Genomic DNA, 23987 nt, shown 5'->3' on the forward strand with positions numbered 1-23987 from the left:
GCGTGGCCGAGAAGTTCTAGGAGCTGCAGTCTGGAACCGCGCTGCCGCTGAGGTCGCAGGTTCGAATCCTGCCTCGGGCATGGATGTGTGTGATGTCCTTAGGTTAGTTAGGTTTAAGTACTTCTAAGTTCTAGGGGACTGATGACCAGAGCAGTTAAGTCCCATAGTGCTCAGAGCTATTTGAACCATTTTTGGCAGAGCGCGTTATGAATATATCTTTGGAACAACAGAAAATGATCATTGAGTAATTTGCCCTACAAGAGAATTAGTTTCTTGATGAATTGCAGGCTTAGACTGATGCTACAGGTACCCTGATCAAAAATGAGATGTAAGATGAAATGCAAGCTGCAATATAGGCAGTAGCATAATACAAAGATAGCATTTGGCGAGACCTGGCGAATGGATTGTGTGAAATTAAAACCCAACTAGTATTATGTCCCAACTATTCTAATACGTTCTTTACAGGGTGTCAGACACCGTGTTTTTTCTTTCGAATGAATAAATGTTCCATGTTCCCCACCATTGCTGCTGGACGACGCTCTATGGATTCAGCTTCCTGCCTGAGACTATTGTTGACACCACACCTCGCTTCTTCGCTGACCCATTGCTGTATCCCTACCTGGAACTGCATTCCCTCGTCTCAATAACCATGCTGTGAATTTAGCACATGACATCATGTCGACATTGTGCATCGTCTACAGTAATCGTCAAGACTAGAACACCAAGTATTCATATACTGTACTTCATGGGTTCCCAAACCCCTCTTACCTATTACTGATTATTGTAGCATTTGTCTAACTCAAAGCTCTAGACTTCGCTAGGGTTTTCCCCGGTTTTCCTTGAGGTACGCCAAAATGGTGTACCAAATTAATAACCCGCAGGTAAAACATATCCAGTTTTCAGCCATGTGATTGTACGAAGGTAAAACATTATTGTTACATAAATTCAAAATTGAATAGTTTAACATGCATGTACATGAGACGTTTGTGTGTGTGTGTGTGTGTGTGTGTGTGTGTGTGTGTGTGTGTTAATCGAATATCAACGATAAACTGTTCCAGTCTTCAGCCATTAAACTGCGAGCAGGGAATGGTAACAGTAACATTTGCTAAGATTCTGCTTCCATGAGGGCTATGTAGTTGATCATGTTTCATTTCGTAAGTTTCTGTCAATCGGAGTTATTAGTATGGGCCCAGTAGTGATCTTTTGCGCTCCATGGAACTGTTCATGTGGCTATCATCTTTAGTCGGTATCGATTATCATTATTAAAGAATGGTATTGCTTGAGGGTCCTGTAAAAATGATTCTGGCCCGAGTATACCATCAACAGTGACTGATTATAAATACTTTACAGAAGAGGAACGAATGTCTCACTTGCCGTACATGATGAGGCTCAAACTAAAATTGATTTATAATTGAGAATAATTTTCACTGTTGCTATCAAGTTTTGGCATGACATATCAGTAGATTTGCGACGCTACGGAACTGACTTCGGTGACGAGAATTTCCAATTAGTTTCAATAAACTGCGCCGGTCATAAACTGCATATTGGGGTGCTTTGCACACACCACAGCCTGTTACCATTTATCGACCTTGACTTTACATAGTATTCACAAGAATTCATCGAAGTGAACTATAACGACGAAGACAATTAAACCCACAAAAATATTATCAGACTGTAAAATTATAACGTCACAAGAAGAAATTACAGAGCTTCTCATAAAGTCATAAGGACCTTCTCGCAGCGCGCCTTATGAGTCACTGGTCACGCATTGTGGAGACAGGGCCGGGTGTTGTTTATTTTCCACAAAGTGAGTAAGCACTACACGGAATGCACTTATGAGTTATTGCTAATACTAAAGCAAGAAACGCATGTGGGAAGATTCTACGAAAATGTCTGCACACTGTTCTACATTGCTAGAAGGGAAACTGAGTCTTGATCATCCTGTACTGCAGTTATTACTTTCTTCCTAGAACGGCGACTTTCTCCACTACAATTCCTCCTCGCTTTTCAGTTTGCAGACAGACTGTATCTCCACAGTATTTCCTGTCAAGAGTAGACGAAACAACTTCAGTGAGCTCTTGTGAAAATAAGTGAAGTTATTTTCAGTTCAACAATAGAGTACCTATCTGAAGTAATTAAGTGAACTTTTATGTAAAAAGAGCCCAGCAGCTGTATCTGGCAACCGTTTACTACGCTGAAGAGCCATCAACAAGCGTAGCATGCTTTTAATACAGGGGTTGGACAGAAATATGGAAATACCTCGCAAAATGCATGCTTGAACGTAAATGCATACGCAGGCCAAGCTGGCAGGTGGCGCTTTTCTGAAGTGTCCTCAAAATGTTGCAAGTGTCAGTCGTGGCCAGAACAGTGTTCCGAGTGCATTATATCGCAACAAAGTGAATTCGAACATAGCAAAACTATTGGTGCTGGTATGGAGGAAGCTCCTGTAACCAAGACAGCCGAAGTGTTTGGTGTTTCAAAAGGCACTATATCGGAGATTTATGCCACATAGGAAAGTAGAAAAACATCATACATTAAGCCACAATGCGGACGAAACTATGTGTTGAGCGATCGTGACAGACGGTCTTTGAAGAGGATTGTGATGAAAAATCAGAGCTACAAAAGTCAGTGCAGAACTGAATATCGCACTTGCGAACCCTGTCACCACCTTGGCAACACGAAAAGAGCTCTATAAGCTGGGAATTTTAGGGCGAACTGGAATTCCAAAACCACACACCAGGGATATAATCGTCCGTAACAGGGAAACGTGATGCCGAAGCCATAAAAGCTAGATTATGGTGTAATGGAAGAAAACCATTTGATTGGATCAGTCTTGTGGCACACTTCCAAACTTCTTGACGAGTTTATGTCTCCAGAGTGAATTATAATGGAGGTTCAGTGATGATTTGGGCAGCCATATGGAAGTATTCCATGAGCTCCATAGTTACTCTGCAAGGTCGCATCACCGCAAAGGATTATGTGACCATTTTGGCTGATCTGATCCATCCTGTGGAACAATACTTGTTCCCCAGTGGTAATGCTGTTTTCCGACATGAGAGAGTCCCTGATTACACCACCCGCATCCTCCAGGATTTGTTTTGTGTGCGCGAGGATGAATTTTCACATCTCCCCGACCATCATAGCCGCCATTTCTCAGTATTATTGAGCCTTCGTGTCCTACCTTGGACAGAAAGGCGTGTGATCGCTGTTCACCTCCACCACCGTTATCTGAACTTTCCACTATTCTTCAACGTGAATGGTACAAGATTCACATGAAAACCCTACAGGACCTTTATTTATCCAGTCCGCGACGGCTGGAAGCTGTTCTGAATGCCAACGTTTTCCTACATCATTTTAGTCATGGTAATGTGTTGTCTTTTTGTTCCCACATTTTTGTCCACCCTCTATGTATTACAAATATCGATTTCATTATCTCTGCTATCAGTGGAAAGAATAATTTTCACAGCATGCAGCGTATCAAAGGCATCACCCCCGCCTCAGCTGTCCCACAGCTGAACAGGTCCAGAGTCTTAAATTAGACCTTCTTCAACACGAGTAGGCCACCTAGGTGTTATACAGTAAAACTTCAGATATTTCAACTCAGTTCAAGGAATGCAGTACGTAATATTACTGCTCTAGACTTGATCAGTCTTTAGACTTATTCACACCGGCCCTCCAACTTTACTGTGTACGTGTGGCGAATGGCTCCACTCAGTGCAGTCCATTCTACAAGTGCCAGCAATTCCTGAAACGAAGATATTTATTGAGTCTACCAGAAACACAATTAATTAATGATAAGAGAAGTGCAGTAACTTGTTGGCCATTCATTAATTTACTACCAAGTAACTAAAACACAGTTATAAGGCTTTGCAATACTCGGTCAACGATAGGTGACAGCAAGGTGCCACATTTACCAATCCAGATCCTTACCCGCCAACACTAAATACACTCCTGGAAATTGAAATAAGAACACCGTGAATTCATTGTCCCAGGAAGGTGAAACTTTATTGACACATTCCTGGGGTCAGATACATCACATGATCACACTGACAGAACCACAGGCACATAGACACAGGCAACAGAGCATGCACAATGTCGGCACTAGTACAGTGTATATCCGCCTTTCGCAGCAATGCAGGCTGCTATTCTCCCATGGAGACGATCGTAGAGATGCTGGATGTAGTCCTGTGGAACGGCTTGCCATGCCATTTCCACCTGGCGCCTCAGTTGGACCAAGATTCGTGCTGGACGTGCAGACCGCGTGAGATGACGCTTCATCCAGTCCCAAACATGCTCAATGGGGGACAGATCCGGAGATCTTGCTGGCCAGGGTAGTTGACTTACACCTTCTAGAGCACGTTGGGTGGCACGGGATACATGCGGACGTGCATTGTCCTGTTGGAACAGCAAGTTCCCTTGCCGGTCTAGGAATGGTAAAACGATGGGTTCGATGACGGTTTGGATGTACCGTGCACTATTCAGTGTCCCCTCGACGATCACCAGAGGTGTACGGCCAGTGTAGGAGATCGCTCCCCACACCATGATGCCGGGTGTTGGCCCTGTATGCCTTGGTCGTATGCAGTCCTGATTGTGGCGCTCACCTGCACGGCGCCAAACACGCATACGACCATCATTGGCACCAAGGCAGAAGCGACTCTCATCGCTGAAGACGACACGTCTCCATTCGTCCCTCCATTCACGCCTGTCGCGACACCACTGGAGGCGGGCAGCACGATGTTGGGGCGTGAGCGGAAGACGGCCTAATGGTGTGCGGGACCGTAGCCCAGCTTCATGGAGACGGTTGCGAATGGTCCTCGCCGATACCCCAGGAGCAACAGTGTCCCTAATTTGCTGGGAAGTGGCGGTGCGGTCCCCTACGGCACTGCGTAGGATCCTACGGTCTTGGCGTGCATCTGTGCGTCGCTGCGGTCCGGTCCCAGGTCGACGGGCACGTGCACCTTCCGCCGACCCCTGGCGACAACATCGATGTACTGTGGAGACCTCACGCCCCACGTGTTGAGCAATTCGGCGGTACGTCCACCCGGCCTCCCACATGCCCACTATACGCCCTCGCTCAAAGTCCGTCAACTGCACATACGGTTCACGTCCACGCTGTCGCGGCATGCTACGAGTGTTAAAGACTGCGATGGAGCTCCGTATGCCACGGCAAACTGGCTGACACTGACGGCGGCGGTGCACAAATGCTGCGCAGCTAGCCCCATTCGACGGCCAACACCGCGGTTCCTGGTGTGTCCGCTGTGCCGTGCGTGAGATCATTGCTTGTACAGCCCTCTCGCAGTGTCCGGAGCAAGTATGGTGGGTCTGACACACCGGTGTCAATGTGTTGTTTTTTCCATTTCCAGGAGTGTAGGTCGCTGACAACATCACACTTAAAACTTAAACACTTCTCAATCATTGTTTGTAGGAACGTATTTTACAGACAAGCTCACTTAACAACTTCAAATAAGTACTTACTTAATAAATTGCAAATAACTCCACTCAGATACACAATTGTCCTTGTTTACTCACAACAGAACTGGACGCGAAATAGTGAAGAGACATAGTCTGTATGTTAACTGGAAAAGGAGCAGCACATGTAGTGAAGGAAGTCTCCTTTCAAGAAAGAAATAATTACTAAGAATCAATTTCCCACGGAGCAATGTAAAACATTGTGCAGATATTTTCGTAGAATATGTCTACGCACGTTTCTTGTGCTAGTACTATTAGTGACTCATATCTGTTTTCCGTGTAGTTATAACGTATTCTTTGGAAAATAAACAACACCTGGGCGTGTCTGCACACTGTCACCAGTGATTCATAAGGCGCGCTGCAGAAGGTTCGGTATAACTTTGTAAATCAACTTTTTTTTTTCAATGGGACCAAACTGCTGAGGTCCCTAAGCTAAGACACCACTTAATGTAACTTAAACTAACTTACGCTAAGGATAACACACACCCATGCCCAAGGGATGACTCGAACCTCCGACGGGATGGAGCCGCGCGACCCGTGACAAGGCGCCTGAGACCTGCGCGGCCAAAGCATCCTGAACTTGCTTCTTTGTGACGTAGCAGGTCCAGAGAGTGTGAGCTGTTTCCTCGCTCTTTAGTCTGCAGTCGAATGAAGGAGGAAAGTGCATAACCATGATCGGGCGATCTGCCTTCCTTCTCGCGTCTACCCTCCACCACCAACCCTGTTCCAGTCCCCTCGGTAGCTGTGCAGTCAGCACGGTGGATTGCTAACCAGAGGAGTCCGGGTTCGATGCCTGCACAGGTTGGAGATTTTCTCCCTCGAGAACTGACAAGGGAATGGTCCACTAAGACTCAGTCTGCTTTCGGGAGGTGTTTACGCCCCGTCCGCAGAGTCACGAGCGCGCGTAGTTTGTTTACTTCCTCGCCGCAGCTAGTTCAAATAGCGCTGAGCACTATGGGGCTTTACATCTGAGGTTATCAGTCCCCTAGAACGTAGAACTACTTAAACCTAACTCACCTAAGGACATCACACACATCGATATCCGAGGCAGAATTCGAACATGGTTCCAGACTGTAACGCCTTTAACCGCTCGAACACCCCGGCCGGCCTACCGTCAAGATCAGCTTCCAGCCGACCACGCAAGACCACGAGCCTTTGAAATCGAACGATTCATCCGTGACGGAGTTCAAGTACGGTCACAGCCCATCATCGGTATCAAACTATCCATCACAAGTAGCGTCGTTTCCGTCAAGATGGTCAATGACGAGTTATGTCAAGTTGTTGTGAGCAGATGTGCTAACACTCTCCAGTTCAAACACTCCAATTGTCACATCCGGGCAGTTACCATTAACCATAAAGGATTAGGATTACACACACTAAGAGTCTTCGAACTCCCGTTCGAAGTGCCGCCGGACGTAGTAACCCCAGCTTTCCGCCCGTATGGGATGGTAATTAGCCACGTGGCCGAAAAATGTAACAGCTTTGAGACATACCAGGTCCTCAACGGTGTCCAACAACTCAAAACCGAATTAAAGAAACACCTGCCATCCTACTTAGTCATAGGTGGATGTCGAGCAATCGTAATGTACGATGAACAGCCTCGTACTTGTTCTGGTTGCAGCCGGGAGGGTCATGTAAGCTTGGTGTGTTTTCAATGTCGTATTACATAAATTCCATTAGATGACCAGGCCCCACCAACTACGCACACGGTCCTCCTCCTCAATTACGCAGGGGTGACCCGATCGACCGTCATGGAAGACGAAAGACCACTTGGAAAACAGGAAGCGTTGGAATGCACATCCGTCGCCAGTCCTGGATTGACCAACACCATTACGGGGTCCACATAGATTGTAGAAAGCCGCCCATAGACTCCACAAAAATATTCGGACGAAAGAATGAAACTCGACGCTATGGTTGTACCGACCTCTGCTTTTCTCCCTGAGGGGGATGGGATTCGGGAATCAGTCTCTTTCAGACACACAAACCTAAGTCCGTAAACAAAGGTCACCGAGGAAACAAAAAGTGACATCGCACACCCTCAGACGTTTGCCTCCAGCCGACGTCTTCTCCAGTTGACGACCGGACGACCCACGAGACGAGAAAAATGCATGACACAGGATCGCCCTCACCTGTCACTTTCTCTGATTTCAACACAACCATTTCCGCGCTCACGACAAAGCACAGTGCCTGCCATTGGTACACAACCAGAAACAACTGCGGATTCACCCTTGGTCACTCAGCTCATAAGTGTTTTACCGTAGCCACTGTTAACGTATGGACCTTGGGCGGACGACATTGAAGACGATTCTACACCCGCTGTGGTGGATGATGAGAGGGATTTCTCCTACCACACCTCGGCCCCTCCCGAGTAGCAACAAATGACAGAGCGGACGCGGCCTGCAGGTCACAGGCCCCAACTTTTACGGCGATGCTGACGACGGCCCCCATTGAAGGAGACGATCTACAGATATATCGCTTAGCGACCTTCAACATTAAGACCATTCGGACACGTACGAAGTTGTCGCTGCTCCAAGACATGCTCAATGCAGCAGACGTTGACACTGTCATTCTCCAAGAAGTCTTCGTCGCCGATTTCCCGGGTATGTATGGTTATACGGCTCATGTGTTCCACGCCTCGCCAACTACAAGTGGAATCGCAATTCTCCTCAGGGAGGGCTCGAGGCGAACGAAGTACGATATCTCCCCGACACTAGAGGAATGGCGGTGACGGTGCTAGGCGTCCAAATTATCAATGTGTACGCCCCTTCGGGAATGAAACGCCGTCTCAACCGATCGCTCTTCTTCGCAGAAGCAGTAGCGCCGCTTTTTTCAGGGTAGGCACCATGACTTAGTATTAGTGCGCGATTTCAATAGCACCCAAGCAATTAAAGATCAAGTGCCACGCCATTCACCGTGCCCCGAACTTGGGACACTCATCAGCGATATCCATCTGGTAGATATATGGGAAAATGTCCGAGATAATTGACAGGGATACACTCATTTCACGAGTCACTCGTCTAGTCTCATCGATAGGATTTACGTCTCCCGTTCTATGGCAGCAACAGTGAGCGACGCGGAGGCGTAGTCAGTAGCCTTTTCTGATCACGAGGCCTATCTATATTTCGTCACCCTTCGTCGCCAAAGGGTGTAGCTCAGCCGACATCCCTGGAAATTAAACCTTGCTCACCTCGCTTCTCCGGGTTCTCGAAGCACCATGGAGGACATGTGCGTCCGCCGCCTCCCGACGTATCCTACATCGATCAGTTAGTCGTGAGGCCGCTGCTTGAAGGCGGCAGACCCTCGATTTTTATTTTACCGTCCTTCGCGAATTTGCCTCCTTGGCACCCACACCGGAACGACAGATGACAGTACAGTGTGCGAAGGCACAGATCGTCGCCCATATGCGATGACACATCGAAAGGACGTTCGTCCGAACGCATACATGTGACAGACTCGCAACAGACCAACCGACAATGGACCACGTCATTCGAGAACGTAAACTGCGAAGACGGGCGCTGATACAGGCCATCTCCACTGCGGACGGCCGTCATCACACCACACAATGCAGTATTCATGAAGCCTTCTTCGACCATTCCGCACGACTTTATTCTACTCAGTGTTCTTACCCGACGACGGTGACAGCATCTCAGGACTGAATTATTGAACGGCGTTACGGAGGACGAAGTTATCGACGCCATCGGTAAAGGAGCGGCGAACAAGCCTCCTGGCCCCGACGAGCTACCTGTGGAGTTTTATAAAACTTCCCAGTATTTACTGGCTGCCAAGTTGACAGATATCTGTCGGGAGTTTATGTCCCCCGCGGTGCCGCTCCCCGTTACTTTCGCAAAAGGAATAATTATACCGGTTCACGAAACCTAAAGGTGGAGCTCAAAGACATGTTTACCGTCCGCTAACACTCGGCAACTGCGACATGAAGATATTCACCAGACTATTAGCAAACCGTACACGACCGACCCTGCCTCACGTCATCTCACCAGATAAGGTGTCCCTAGGGGATACAATCACATACACACAGCACCGTGTCGGTACCGTGACATACTAGCCCTAGCGTGGGCACGCCGCATCCCGGGAGCACTGGTATCACTGGATTTTAGCCAAGCTTTCGATTGAGTGGATCGCGCGTACCTAACGTCCGAGATCCGACGCATGCAGTACCCACAGCAATTCACAGACTTCGTGATGCGCCTCCTCCGAGGGGTGACTTTTCAAGGTGCTCGTTAACGGGCGTCTCACTCAGTCCCTCCCGATTTTCAGATCGGTGATTCAAGGCTGCCCCCTGTCGACCTTACTCTACGCTCTGGCACTGGAACCGCTCCTCTCTGGCCTCCGTTAACGCCTCACCGTACTCACCTTACGTGACGTCACATTTCACTGTACAGCATGTGCAAACGACCTAGTTCGCGTACTCCGCAATCGTGACGATGTACCCATCGCTCTAGCATGGATTACCACATCACGGTGTGGCTTCCGGCAGCTGTCTCTATGTCATCAAACCGGTCGTCATGGCCATAGGAGACGGGTTGACCTCAGATGTGTCGACCCCTACAGTTTGCTGGCATTATCAAATGTCTCGGAATATTCACCCCGACATACGGCTCACTGCGGCGCTTGACTACCGCCTCTTATTACAACAAATTCGGGTCCAGATCTCCAATCTTCGTCTGCGGACCCTTGACATTCTTCAGTGGACACACTTCATCAATGTTTACCTCACACCGCGCCTTCCACAAATAGCGCGTGTCCTTCCAATACCGTTACTGATGGCTCGATGTCTATTTGCGGCATTCTGAGCCTACGTCAGTACAGGCATGCTCTTCAAAGTCAGGCATGAGTCACTGACCCTTCCCCCAGAAAGGGGAGGTCTTGGCCTAGTCCATGCCTACGACAGAGCGGTGGCCCTGTCTGTCAGCTCTCACATCAAGCCGTGGCGCTACCCCTCCGAAAGTTTGACAGGCTTGCTGCTGGAGTCTTTAGTTCCGTCCTCCCTTAAGCCCCCACTGACGACGCAAGACATACCCTCACTCTTTTATTACTTCGGGCACTTTTACATTGAATACAGTTATGTCCGTATCGCAGTACCACCGACGAAACAGGTATCGGCGTGGGACATGTACCGCATCCCACATCAGAGGCGCCCACCAAACATCGTGGAAGCCAAAAACCCTCAGGTTAGTTAGAAGGTGGAGTGGCGGACGATACATCCAGTTACATTGGATACAGACGTCCGATCCACATGGTACATCACAGTCAGCGGTAGATAGATTGTCCGATCACGCCTCCACAAGATAAATATGGCGGACTCGCTTCTACACTCCTGGAAATTGAAATAAGAACACCGTGAATTCGTTGTCCCAGGAAGGGGAAACTTTATTGACACGTTCCTGGGGTCAGATACATCACATGATCACACTGACAGAACCACAGGCACATAGACACAGGCAACAGAGCATGCACAATGTCGGCACTAGTACAGTGTATATCCGCCTTTCGCAGCAATGCAGGCTGCTATTCTCCCATGGAGACGATCGTAGAGATGCTGGATGTAGTCCTGTGGAACGGCTTGCCATGCCATTTCCACCTGGCGCCTCAGTTGGACCAGCGTTCGTGCTGGACGTGCAGACCGCGTGAGACGACGCTTCATCCAGTCCCAAACATGCTCAATGGGGGACAGATCCGGAGATCGTGCTGGCCAGGGTAGTTGACTTACACCTTCTAGAGCACGTTGGGTGGCACGGGATACATGCGGACGTGCATTGTCCTGTTGGAACAGCAAGTTCCCTTGCCGGTATAGGACTGGTAGAACGATGGGTTCGATGACGGTTTGGATGTACCGTGCACTATTCAGTGTCCCCTCGACGATCACCAGAGGTGTACGGCCAGTGTAGGAGATCGCTCCCCACACCATGATGCCGGGTGTTGGCCCTGTGTGCCTCGGTCGTATGCAGTCCTGATTGTGGCGCTCACCTGCACGGCGCCAAACACGCATACGACCATCATTGGCACCAAGGCAGAAGCGACTCTCATCGCTGAAGACGACACGTCTCCATTCGTCCCTCCATTCACGCCTGTCGCGACACCACTGGAGGCGGGCTGCACGATGTTGGGGCGTGAGCGGAAGACGGCCTAACGGTGTTCGGGACCGTAGCCCAGCTTCATGGAGACGGTTGCGAATGGTCCTCGCCGATACCCCAGGAGCAACAGTGTCCCTAATTTGCTGGGAAGTGGCGGTGCGGTCCCCTACGGCACTGCGTAGGATCCTACGGTCTTGGCGTGCATCCGTGCGTCGCTGCGGTCCGGTCCCAGGTCGACGGGCACGTGCACCTTCCGCCGACCACTGGCGACAACATCGATGTACTGTGGAGACCTCACGCCCCACGTGTTGAGCAATTCGGCGGTACGTCCACCCGGCCTCCCGCATGCCCACTATACGCCCTCGCTCAAAGTCCGTCACCTGCACATACGGTTCACGTGCATGCTGTCGCGGCATGCTACCAGTGTTAAAGACTGCGATGGAGGTCCGTATGCCACGGCAAACTGGCTGACACTGACGGCGGCAGTGCACAAATGCTGCGCAGCTAGCGCCATTCGACGGCCAACACCGCGGTTCCTGGTGTGTCCGCTGTGCCGTGCGTGTGATCATTGCTTGTACAGCCCTCTCTCAGTGTCCGGAGCAAGTATGGTGGGTCTGACACACCGGTGTCAATGTGTTCTTTTATCCATTTCCAGGAGTGTACATACAGCCTGCGGAATACCGGACACGGACGAGCACCGCCTCACATGTGGCGCGGCAGAAGAGGTATGGCGCTTCGTGCGACAAATTTTGTCGTATTTTCTACGGCTGACTCCGGAACACATTAAATCTCGATTTCTACAATTTCTGGATTAACAGTATTTCCCACGCACCAAAACCAACGCAGTCACGTGGGTCCATGGGCATGCAATACAATACTTATTTCACGATGGACCTAAGGATGTATTGAGCTTTTGGGACTACCTACAAGAACGTCGCTGCAAGACTGTACAGAACCCAAAATATGGACAATATTTTTCTAATTACTTAGGGAGTGCCCTACGCAATCCTCCATGCAGCTGGATCATCAACAGGTAGGAGAAGATACCCGTTGACTGAGCTGGCAAGAACATGCCCAATTATCGGTGAAACAACATACGACATGCCAGAAGACGTATGTCAGAAGAGTAGCGACACACCCTTCTGCGTCGTGTACGGAGCACATTTTTCATTTCCCCATATCTATTAGCTCGGTGTAGGAAAGTACCGAGATATTTTTTTTGTTTTTTTTTGTTTTTTCTTTTTTTGTTTACTCAGAGCACGATGCGGTGCTAGGAACATTTATTTTCGGGGTCGTATAAAGTAAATACAAATTACAAATATATTCAATAATAAATAAATGAATAAAAATAAAAAAATACCCACAACTGATATCCCCTCAACATCCCAGGGGGACATGGTGGCCAGGCCTCGGGTTACGACCGCTGCCCACTCTGCCCTCCCCGCCCTCCCTTCCATGCCGCCCCTCCGCAGAAAGTAAGACATGTCGAAACCCACCCCGAATTTTTTTTTACACAGGGAAAAGACAACGAAAGAAATGCACTGTCAAAATTTTAACTTTTAAGTGCCACTGCAAGTACTAAAAAAAAAAAAAAGCTGAAAATTGCCAAATTCGTAGCGTGCCAGGCGGCGGTAGGAATGTACACCCCTACTGGCGCTGTAGAGACAGCGCATGCGCAACTAGGGGCACACACACACGCACACGCACACACACACACACACACACACACACAGCCGAGGTCGGCGGTACATTTGTAAACAGGAAACACGATACAACCCGATCCTAACTTGTAAAGGACGTTTTAGGTTACCGTTCGTTGATAGTTACTCTCACACTGCACTACACAGCTACTATTCTCTCGATTTAGCCACTCAGGTAACATCTATTTCAAATTATCAGTTGCTTTTTGCAGTATTGGTAAGTATTGACAATGCAGATAAAGCTGAATTAATATTTATTGTGCTTTCGTAAGGCATGCCCGATAATAGTACCTTTTTTCCCTTCCAATTTCACAGTAATGTGGAATCGAATTAACGTTCTCAGTATAGTAATGATGCAATATGAGGAATGTGGTTTCCAGCTGAAATCAACTAATTCTCCTGGGAACGTACATATGTATCATTTGTTAGTTGATTTCCTTGACATTCATTCGAATTATATCGACATTTCGTTTGAAATTGTGGATACATTATAAGAAATAACTGTGACGATTCCATGAATTGTGGTTCGGACGGCGTTAGTTTTGACAGTAACAGCTCTGAAGAAGTATATCTCTTAAAATAAAAAATACAAATAAATACTGCAACAGCTTTCAGCGACAAAGAAAAGACGTGAAATATTGGTTAAAGGAAGGAGGGAGAGAGCGCTTGAAGTTACGCAATCGCAGTGTGCAAAGGAATATGAGCCAAACGGAAACCCGAAACCACCTGAATGAAAAGCTGTTCGAAAGATTTAGAACTGCTCGTGAGAGGTTATGCGCCATTACCAACGGAGATCTACGAGACTGGGCCCTCCGAATTGCATCTGACATGAACATTGCTAATTTCCAGGTTTCGTCGACCTGGCTACGCTGATTCAAGAATAGGAAGTCGCAAAATAACCAAGTTTACGTCACGTAAACGTGTAAAGCAGCTGCCAGTGATAGATAATGCTATAAATAAATTCATAGCTTACGTAAAGACCAGATGCAGAAAGTAATTCATTGCTTTTGTTGGATTCATGGTCTGGACCTAACGACGTCACTGTTTGCGTGGAGGACGACGAAGAATCTGTAGACGTCACCCGGATTCCGCCTGGAACTACTAGTACGACGGAATCTCTCGATAAAGAACTTTTTCGACAGTGGAAAGCATTTTTCAGTAAATTTCAGGTTCATCAGCGGAACAGTATTCTTAAGCTCGAGTCATTTGTGGATTACCAAATTTTTCGCCACGCTTCATGAATTTGATCAAGAATGCCTGGTATGCAGCGCAATATACAGAACAACGGCTGGTACCATTTGTGACTCCATCCCGGTTCTGTCTAAATAAAACTAGTGGTTACTGCGAAGTGGCTGACTGCATCAATTTTTCCATTGTCAGCATGCCTGGTGCAAGAAAAATGTTAATTTTTGTCATTCAATAGGCACTTCGCATTTTTGTGACACCTAAGGGAATAAACAAAGAAATGTTTCATTGACAGTCAAATGTACAGCATTCAAACATTATTATAAGGAACGGCCTACAGGAATGTTGTGAAATGTAGTACTGCAAGACGCATTTCATTTCAACAAATTAATAGTCATTGATGGAAGTCGTCTGTGACATCAAACACCGCCATGATTTTATTTTCTCTGCTAGCCACTTTTATCAAAATTACATGTGCAAGAATTGAACTGTCGATATGAAGTTATTCATAAAAATGTTTGTACAGTTTAATCCAGTTTTTCAGTGGAGCAAACAAGCTAACAAGCGCGAGCAAAAGAGAATTCTGTCTGGTGTACACGGTAGACCTCTTGCAGGTCTCTCAACTGGACGCCACTGCATCTACTTACAAGTCCCTAACCTTCCACAGTTACCTAATCGGAAAATGGAGACTTGAAGTTTAATGTGAAATCCGTTTGCAGAGAAACTCCGGAAACGTAGCACACACACACACACACACACACACACACACACACACACACACACACACACACACACAACTGTAAACGCTGGCGCCATCACGCAGGCCAAAGATGACCGACGTCATAACTTATCGATAGTGAATTAATAATCAACGGTTAAGGTAGTATTAACTCGATCCCTCTGTTTTTTGACAAGGGAGAGAGCAGGATTCCATGCAGAATTTAAACAAAAACCACCATATGTATTTATAACGTTAATTGAAAATTTAATGTAACTGCTTCCTTTATGACACTATCCGAGTAGCTGAAAGTACGTGCCAGAACTTCGGTGTCGCTATAATCCATAGGATGACAGGTGCCAAGACAGTGTTCTGCAATGGCGCATTTGCGCAGCTGTCGTAAGCGTGTGTAACGTTTACGCTCAGAACACCGATATTCCACAGTCCTGATAACCTGACCAATATTTACATGCCACTACTCAAGGAATACGGTAGACACCCGCCTTAGGCAAACTTAGATCATTCTTTATGGAATCTGAAAGGAGTGCGATCTTAGATGGTGGTTGAAAAATACATTTCACGAACACATTCCGCACAATAGGACCAGCCCTGTTCGAAATGATCCCTGCGCAAGGAAGAAAGGCCGTATACGTTGGTACCACCTCGACACTATCATCACTCACCCGGAGTACAGTCGATCAATAGCGCAACGCACATCTGATCCGTCTTCCAGTATAACCATTCTGACGACAGGTGACCTTAGGAGGAGCTAACTCAGCTGACAAACTCTCAATGTCCGAGACGACATGGGCGCTGTGAAACAAGGTACGTAGAACTCATTTACGCTGAGCCGGATGGCGACAACTATCAACGTGTAGATACAAGTCAGTGTGAGTAGGCTTCCTGTAAACGACATACCTGTTGGATTCTTTAGTTTAGCGCAGTGAAATGACGTCTAAAAACTGTTTACGGAGAAAAGAAAAGCTTATATTTTATTAACACATAACACATTCACATACAGGCTACGCACAAGACCTCGTTGCCAATCAATAACTATAGAGTACCGTTTCACAGAGGTATAATGCACTCGGGTCCAATATATCCTATGCACAACTATGTACACTGGAAAAATGCTTTGTTCACATATCTACAACAATAAATACAACAAGTAAGTGCTATGCAGTTATCGCATTTCATATACTGGTCAAACTGTAGTTATAGCGCGATAACTTTGTCCATTAGACACACGCGCAGTCAATTTTCGATATCCTCTCAGAGGGTAACATTAGCTTGTTTCACGGGAAGTTAGTGTATTTTCTTACAAAACTGTTTTGTTTTTCCCCCAACATAATGATGTCATTCAATGTGATTTAAGAGTTTACAAAGACATGCAGTCACTGTAGGTCGTGAGTAATGCGTTTGCTACTTAAAAAGAGGTTTACACAAAAATAGAGCAATTACTATACTCCCACCAACTTGCTAAGCTAGTGTAACAGCACATTTTAAAGAAAAATTAAATTATTTATTCCTTTCTACAGTCCTCACAGTGCAGTTTAATAGGAGGAGATCTATTAATTTTACATCGTGCATTCAAATCATAGTGTGTGTAACAAGGTTCGTACTTAAAAATAAGCGCACCACCCTGGAAAATTTCAATAGCTGGTGAAAGCTATATGAAATATCACTTTACAATGCTATCAACTGTTTACGAAATAAGTAATAATTAGCTGCATTCAAACTGTGAGTCTTTCCGTAAGTTTCTTACAAATATCAAAAAGCAGTTTACACACATTTTTAAATTTAAGACTCTCAGACAGATAACAAGCATTAACACTTTTCCTTCCTTCTTGTCGATTCTATAGTCCTCCAATTGCAGAATCGTAAAATATTTGGAAATAATTAGTTCCATAATATTTAGGACGTCTGGGCTTAATAAATTTCTAAGATACACCAATGTCATTCAGTCATCATTCTCCTTCAGTAGTGAGTTTAGGGATACGTTAAAGGTACAGCCAAATTCTTCAGTGGTCAGAACTTTCAGTGCACATTCACTGCACTCACTTAAAATAACAACCAGCACTGTCGCTCTGCATTTATCGTGTTTAACGTCAAGTACTCGTTTTCAACAGTATATGTGCTGACGCGAGCGATAGCAATGAACTGACTATAGAGCCCAGCATTTTTTTTTTCTTTCACACCAAAATCAAAATTGATATTCACTGAGGTGACAGAAGTCGTGGGATAGCGATATGCACATATACAGTTGGGGATCGTATCGCATACACAAGGTATAAAAGGACGATGCACTGTGGAGCAGTCATTTGCATTAAGGTGATTCATGTAAAGAGGTGTCCGACGTGATTATGACCGCACTGCGGAAACCAGCAGACATTGAACGTGGAATAAAAGTTGAAGCTACACGCATGGGACATTCCATTTCCGAATTCGTTAGCTAATTCAGTATTCCGAGATCCACAGTTTCAAGAGAATACCAATCTTCAGGCATTACCTCTCACGACAGACAATGCAGTGGCCGACGGCGTTCATTTGACGACCGAGAGTACCGGCGTTTGCGTGGAGTGGTCAGTGCTAATAAACAAACAAGACTACCTGAAACAACCACAGACATCAATGGGTGACGTACGACGAGCGTATCCTGCAGGAGAATGCGGCGAAATCTGGCGTTAATGGGCTATGGCAGCAGACGACCTTTGCTAACAGAATGACATCGACTGTAGCGCCTCTCTTGGGCTCATAACCGTATCGGTTGAACCTAAGACACTAGAAAACTGTGGTATTGTCAGATGTGTCCCAATTTCAGTTGGTAAGAGTTAATGGTACGGTACGAGTGAGGCGGAGACACCACGAAGCAATGGATCTAAGTTGTCAACAACGCACCATGCAAACTGGTGGTGACTGAATAATGTTCTGCGTTGTTTTACATGAAGTGAAGTGGGTCCTCTGGTCAAACTGAACCGATCATTGGCTAGAAATGGTTATGTTCAACTACTTGGAGACCATTTGTAGCCATTCGTGGACTTCACGTTCCCAAATAACGTTGGAATTTTAATAGATGACAATGTGCCATGTTACCGGGCAACAACTGGTTTGAAAAACATTATGAACAGTTCGAGCCAATGATTTAACCACCCAGACCTTCCGACATGAATCCCATCGAACATTTATGGGATACGCTACTGGCCATTGAAATTGCTATACCACGAAGATGACGTGCTACAGACGCGAAATTTAACCGACAGGAAGAAGATGCTGTGATATGCAAATGATTAGCTTTTCAGAGCAATCACACAAAGTTGGCGCTGGCGGCGACACCTACAACGTGCTGACATGAGGAAAGTTACCAACCGATTTCTCATACACAAACAGCAGTTGACCGGCGTTGCCTGGTGAAACGTTGTTGTGATGCCTCGTGTAAGGAGGAGAAATGCGTAACATCACATTGCCGACTTTGATAAAGGCCGGATTGTAGCCTATCGCGATTGCGGTTTATCGTATCACGACATTGCTGCTCGCGTTGATAGTGATCCAATGACTGTTAGCAGAATATGGAATCGGTGGGTTCAGGAGGGTAATACGGAACGCCGTGCTGGTTCCCAACGTCCTCGTATCACTAGCAGTCGAGATGACAGGCATGTTATCCGCGTGGCTGTAACGGATCGCACAGCCACGTCTCGATCCCTGAGTCAACAGATGGGGACGTTTGCAAGACAACAAACATCTGCACGAACAGTTCGGCGACGTTTGCAGCAGCATGGGCTATCTGCTCGGAGACCATGGCTGCGGTTAACCTTGACGCTGTATCACAGACAGGAGCGCCTGCGATGGTGTACTCAACGACGAATGGCAAAACGTCATTTTTTCGGATGAATCCAGGTTCTCTTTACACCATCATGATGGTCGCATCCGTGTTTGGCAACATCGCGGTGAACGCACATTGGAAGCGTGTATTCGTCATCGCCATACTGGCGTATCACCCGGCGTCATGGTATGGGGTGCCATTGGTTACACGTCTCCGTCACCTCTTGTTCGCACTGGCGGCACTTTGAACAATGGACGTTACACTTCAGATGTGTTACGACCCGTGGCTCTACCCTTCGTTCGATCCCTGCGAAACCCTACATTTCAGCAGGATAATGCACGACCGCATGTTGCAGGTCCTGTGCGGGCCTTTCTGGATGCAGAAAATGTTCGACTGCTGCCTTGGCCAGCACATTCTCTAGATCTCTCACCAATTGAAAGCGTCTGGTCAATGGTCGCGGAGCAACTGACTCGTCACAATACATCAGTCACTACTCTTGATGAACTGTGGTATCGCGTTGAAGCTGCATGGGCAGCTGTACCTGTACACGCCATCCAAGCTCTGTTTGACTCAATACCTAGGCGTATCAAGGCAGTTATTACGGCCAGAGGTGGTTGTTCTGGGTACTGTTTTCTCAGGATCTATGCACTCGAATTGCGTGAAAATGTAATCACATGTCTGTTCTAGTATAATATATTTGTCCAATTAATACCCATTTATCATCTGCATTTCTTCTTGGTGTAGCAATTTTAATGGCCAGTAGTGTATAATCGAGAGATCAGTTCATATACAAAATCCTGAACCGGCAGCACTTTCGCAATTGCTGGCGACTCAGGTAGCGTGGCTCAATATTTCTGCAGGGGAATCCCACGGACTTGTTAAGTCCATGTCACGTAAAGTTGCTGCACTACGCCGGACAAAAGAAGGTCCGACACGATATTAGGAGGTATCCCATGGCTTATTTCACCTACACACGATTTTGAAATAGCACTCTCTGTGACAAATCATACTTATTAAAGCTAGTTGAAGAAGCATTTCCCAATCTAGTAAGAACGCTCAAAGGGCGAACGTGTCGTAAAGCAGAGCAGTAGTGCCACTCTCATCCTGAATACAGCAATGTCGTAAATAGTAGTGATGGTAATAACAGTAGAATATGATCGTATATATGTGCCACCTCGCTTTTGTTTTCTTTATGCAGCTGAGGTAAAGACATCGTCACAACCTCCACCTGATGCAAAAATAATGTTATTTTTTACAATATACGCCTAATTACTGCCTAAACATCAGCGAAAATAAACGTATTAGTGTGGGAATATTGTCAGATCACGAGTTCCACCAAGCAGTAGCTCTCGAAAATCTGCAGTATCGTGGCACTAAAATGACATTATCCTTCTATGAATGGATTCGTCTGTTTGATACTTCGACGAAAATCCCTGCCTTATTCAGTTTAATTTCTCAAGCTCTCTCGTTGATATGAAGCGAACTTACAATCACTGCAGGTAACTTCCCTCAAACAGTTAAAAATTTTAAGGAAAGAGAGTGTACTCATCTGCTAGACCATATTTTTAAAAATTCAAGGGGACCTGGACATCATGATGGCTCAAAAAACGGAAATTTTGTTTTTAATAAAATTCTGTGATTCTTCCCGATTCTGAAAACGCATACTTTATGTATAGTATGTAACATTTTCATGTTTAAATATCTTTATAAAGAAGGCGCGGCGTGTGAATGCCTAGCTGTCACACCAATGTCAAACGCAAATTCTTGCCTACACTATCGTTATTTAATTTTGGCACCGCTATTTCCAAAGCAACTCGTTTGTTTAATATCCTTGAAGGACATATCGACTTTTACTTTGCAATCGATCTTTCTGCCAAACAAGTAGATTACCCGAGTTTACTTATGTTTTTCGTGCTGTAAACTTATTGTTGTGAGTGCATATCGCAATCATTCTATATCGTAAAATGCCAAAGACGACGAAGTTTCATTTCAGTCATAAATTTTACGGTAGTCAACACAGGTGTGTTTTTGGAAATCGTAAAAATAAAGCAACTGTTATGCCTCAGCGAAGTGAGATTAGGCTTGAAAGTTCACTAGGCAGTGCTTCGAAACGAAGGTTGAAACACGTTATCGAAAATGTACAAGACAGTGATAGTGAGAGTTACATTTTAATTAATAAGTGCAAGCTTTCAGAATTGCTTTTGTCTGTTAGTAAAACCAAATACTGTAATAGTGATAAATCCCTTACTTTTAGTGAGGATATATGTAAGATGCATGTCCAGCAAACTGTAATGGAACGTCAAGTGTGTAAAGTAAGGAAATGTGCAATGACTTCTTCTATAACATGCACAAAATATAGTGAAGTGATATTTGCTTTGTTTATGTCATGGCATGTACTGGGAAGGGGAGAAAAGCAGCTCAGATATTCTGTGCAATGATGGATCTCTCATCGTCACCTGTCAAATCTGAGAGGTATTGCATAATGCCATAACAGAAGTTAATAAACCATCTCTGCAGAGGACAGCGAAAGAAACTGTAGATATTTATCAATCTACTGATATTATTGCTACATTGGACGGCTCTTCGCAGAAGAGAGGTCATACATCGATGAATGGATTGTCACAGTTATCTCTGTAGATACAGGCAAGGTGCTGGACTATGAAAGTCTGACAAAGCTCTGCCAAGGTTGAGCCAATAAAGTAAATGAACACAAATGTGACAAAAACTTTGAAGGTTTCCGAGGTAGTATGGAAATCAAGGAGGCGGTCTCTCTTTTGGTAGGCCAATTGCTAGATATCATGTGCAATACACTCACTACCTTGGTGACTGTGACTGTTAAGGCTTCAGTAGTGCTGTGGCTGCTAAATCACATGGTAGAAATTGAAATTCAAAAAAATGGAAAGTAAAGGACGTGTGCAGAAGAGAAACAGTGAAAAACTTAGGAAATTCTGCAATGACTTGACACGAAGGAATATCTCTGATACCAAAGCAATTGGTTGGCAAGGCAGACTCACCAAATCAGAAACAGAAAATCAAAATGAATGTTATGTTGTAGCCGTCAGGAGAAATAACGAAAATGTCAGTGAGATGACAAAAGCAATTTGGGCAACTCCGTTTCACAGGATATCCGCTGGTTGTCATCCACAGCACAACCTCTGCCCAAAAGGAAACAGTGCATGGTGCAAGTAAAATTGATGTGAACCAAATGGAGAAAGACATACTCATGCACACACCATGCCAGAAACTGTTATGGTAGAACTAACGTCAAAAATATGTAGCACTCGTTCAGATTCTAAACTCATGGAAAAATGTTTACTTGGCGCAAAACACAAATCTGAATGAAAGCTTCAGTAGTTTCATTTGGGGACGATTCGCAAAAACTGTTTTTGTTAGCATGTCAGCTTTTCAGATTGGTGTGATGGACACTATAATATGTTTTAATGATGGGATAACAAGCAGATCAAAAACCATGAGCCGACTAGCCATGAAAACTTGGGACGTGAAAAGTGAACATGCAATGTTTCGCAGAAACTGAAAAATCTGCTGAAAACGTGACAAAGGATGCCGGAATAATAAGAAAAGAAAGAAAACTAAGGAATATGAAAAGTACACTCAGAATCAATAAGATTACGAAGCTGGAATGTTTTGACATGTTACCACTGAGAAGAAAACGACACACAAATCTTTACTTCCAATTCCCCATAATCAACATTTTTGCATATGTTAGAAGTACTAATATCTCAATCAATATTAAAGCTACAAAAACAAAATTTTGTATGAATAATGATATAGTGCTTGCATAAACAGTGAACCACATTATTCAACAATATATTAAATATTTTAAGCTGGAGCATCCCATATGTTCTTAAATTATTAGGAGAAAAAAACTGCCCTTTAAACCATTTATTTCAAAATAAAGAGAACAGCAAATTGGAAAATATTACTGGTTTACTGTTTCTACAAGTTAATAATTAAAAGAATAAAATTTATTTTGATCTTATATTTTGAATGATGTGGAAGTACAGTGTAGCTAAAATAAAAATTACACATAATTAAGAAAAATCAATATTCACTCCACTATGGATCCCACAGTTTTTAAATTTTCCCCCTAGATGTCAGAATACGTTAATTGTTTGGTTAAGGTTTCAGTTCCATATTTATTCAAGTCTTTGACCTATTAACTTTCAAAATACAAGTCAAAACTACAGGCCATGACGTCCATGTCCCCATAATATATGCTAGTTATGTGATCTAGCATGATCTAGACGACGACTAAGCTGGCAGCCATATGTGTAAAGATTTTGTGACAAATTATGGACTTATCTGTTTGAGTTAGCCCTTCAAACCCTCCATCCTACAGAAGAATTATCCCTCAATTTTATAATGCATGTTGTACATCGGTTCGTGCAAATGTGTATGCATCTACCATGTCAGTTGTAGGCACAGAACTACAGTTTTATTTAAGTATGTTTATATATCCAAATACATGCAAGAATCCATAAAAATAAATGGAAGTGTGTAAGAGCTATAGACGTTTACTGATGATGCACCTTCTACTCAGGTGAACAGAACACAAATGAAGAGACCCACGATTGGCCTAGAGAGGGAAAGGAATGGGCCAGGTAGAATAGGGATTTTCTCTGCCTTGTGATGACTGGGTGTTGTGTGCTGTCCTTAGGTTAGTTCGGTTTAAGTAGTTCTAAGTTCTAGGGGACTGATGACCATTGATGTTAAGTCCCATAGTGCTCAGAGCCATTTTTAGAATAGGGGTGAGAGAGGGAGGACATTGTCCTTAGAGGTAAGGACATTGACCTTTGAGCTGGCTGATAAGAGCTGTGGGCCCATTGATCCGAAACCAGCTCTGGCGTTCTACTACCAACATGGCTCCCATTCTTCACAACTTTAATCAATGCACACCTGTCTAACACCTATTGTACAACACACTTCAGCTTTATGCATTTATACTCCGCGTTTCAAAACTCAAAGGAAACCACTTGATGTTG

Source organism: Schistocerca gregaria, chromosome 1 (genome assembly GCF_023897955.1).
Source record: "Schistocerca gregaria isolate iqSchGreg1 chromosome 1, iqSchGreg1.2, whole genome shotgun sequence".
NCBI lineage: Eukaryota > Metazoa > Arthropoda > Insecta > Orthoptera > Acrididae > Schistocerca > Schistocerca gregaria.